Source organism: Penaeus monodon, chromosome 2 (genome assembly GCF_015228065.2).
Source record: "Penaeus monodon isolate SGIC_2016 chromosome 2, NSTDA_Pmon_1, whole genome shotgun sequence".
In the NCBI taxonomy this organism is placed as follows: domain Eukaryota; kingdom Metazoa; phylum Arthropoda; class Malacostraca; order Decapoda; family Penaeidae; genus Penaeus; species Penaeus monodon.
The window spans coordinates 60,825,805-60,828,304 of NC_051387.1; positions in this window are offsets into that span (position 1 = coordinate 60,825,805).

The following is a 2,500-nucleotide window of genomic DNA, read 5'->3' on the forward strand; positions in this document are numbered from 1 at the left end:
CGCATTCTGCAAAGTGCGCAGCAAGTGTATTGAATGTCTTCACTCAGATTCTATTTACATACATACGTATATCTGCCAGAGTGAACGATGCAAATTTGACCGAGAGAATATCTCAGTTTAAGGACAAGACGCTCTCTATATTTTTTCCCTCCACTATTACACTTGCATCCGTTCTTCGTCAATCTTGTTGACAGACAAACAAACGAACTTCATCCATTGTTTAACCCTTTAACTTCTCTTGCAGCCAAAAAAAAAAAAGAAAAAAAAATCTATTTTTTTATCGTACCTTCTGCTTCGCCTTTTATCCGTCAACAAAGTTATGGAACTCTTAAACTCTTTCCTTATCCAACTTTCGGACTTAAATTCATAAGCAGTCATGAAAGAGGTTGACGATGTTTACAAGGCCGGGGGCGCTGGAAAGGTTGGCAGAAAAAGTGTGTTGGGGGGGGGAGGATAATGATGCTGGGGACTTGGGTGATAGATAAATAGATAGATAGGTTGGTGGGTAGATAGGGTGATAGATAGGAGGTAGGTAGGGTGATAGGTAGATAGACTGGTAGATAGGTAAGTAGATAAGTAGACAGATAGGTAGACATAGATGAACCGATTACAGATGCCCCTACTGTATGTTTATGCGTGCGCATGAGTGTGTGTGTGTGTGTGTGTGTGTGTGTGTGTGTGTGTGTGGTGAGTGTGTGTGTGTGTGTGTGTATGTGTGTGTGTGTGTGTAGAGAAAGGTCTTCCTATGGCCTGCATATATGCTCCGTGAGTGTAGGATTTCAGTCTATTTTTTGCCCTATTTAAAATGAAAGTTAATCACGTAAGAGGAGAAATAACCTTAATATTTCTTCTTGTTTGCGGAAAGCGGCCATCAAATAGTCCAGATAACCGAGAACAAAATTATCCTTGATGGAAAAATAAGATAAATTTAAGATGAAAGTGAAAAGCAATAAATAATTTGAACTAACAAAACAACAGCTTTACATAACTAATTTAGACATCTCTCACTTACTCAGTCACAGAGTACTTTAGCCGCGATTCGCACATAATTAGCCAGAACTTCCTCCTTTCCGACAGTCACCAACTTACACGCCAAACTTGAAAGGCTGCCGATCGCTTTGAATTTAACGCCCTCCGTTTCTTGTTCAAAGGATTCCCGAGTGTTCATTTGCAGTTATTGGTTCTCAGAACGACATGGGATCAAGTGCCAGCCTTTTCGACTCGCAAACATCAGTAGCGTCACAGGTGTGTGTGTGTGTGTGTGTGTGTGTGTGTGTGTGTGTGTGTGTGTGTGTGTGTGTGTGTGTGTGTGTGTGTGTGTGTGTGTGTGTGTGTGTGTGTGTGTGTGGCGGGGCAATGGCTGGCGTCACGGGGCAGAGGAGCAGGGCCTCAGGAGTTGGGACTATGCGTGTGTTTTCACGTCGTCTCTGTGTCCATGTTCGGTTTTGTATTCTATGTTTGCTATGCTTTCAGTTACTGTGTACTGTGATGGTAGCAAGAAATGGCAATAATACACTATAGCCGTGGATTTAATTTAATCTTTACATATACATAACACTCCGAGTATCAATTTGTATTTTTTTTTCTTTTGTGATAAAAAAAAATATCGCGTATATAGCAGGAGTATCTCGTAAATTTCACTAAGCACGATATCCTCTTTGCTCCTTATTTCACTTCTATATCGTACTCAACCTATGCCATTAGACATGCTGTATACTTCAGTATCTCTGTAATTAATAGATTATGCAATCAAGTGTAAATTTGGATATATTTTTTTTTAAGTTGAAAAATATTGGAAAGTTATATATGGGTATATAAGGATACTTAGCAAATATATATTTATATGTAACATGATCACCGTTGTTAGAGCCACGTTATTCAGGTACGCCACGGAATTCCATTCATCTAGTAACTTTTCTACCGAAGAATCTTTCAGCACAGTATAAAAAATAGACCCACTGACTCTCCAAAGAAGTTGCAGAGATTCCATAATTCTTGGTCGAGTTCCCGAGTCCCGCTCCCTAAAAGCCAAAGGAAGGGAGCCTAAAGTAGGTATGTAATGTATTTGGAACTCCTTTGAAGACGGGGGACCCTGTTCTGAATGTTTAAACAGAGACAGACCTCTAAAGGTACTGGTTTCGCCTTTCCCAGACACGCCCACACCACGGGGCGAGGGCGGCCGGTGTGGGACAGTGTTGGTATACTTTGCCTTAGTCAGCATTTATTTTTTAATCCTTTTCTGTTTGTATACACAGGCCTGTTTGTGTATATATATGTATAGGTATATATGTACAGATAGATATAAGTTGTTTGGTCATTTATTTATTCATGTGAACTCTATTTATACACATTAACTTATTTATCGCCCAGGCGCGAGAAGTTGCAATTGTCGCCTAGAGGTTACTGCTGTGGCTGGGCACCACGGCGGGCAAGGACTCGGTTCGGCCGAGTCAGCAGCAGCTCACACACCTGAGCAAAATCAAGCAGACAGTATGTCACA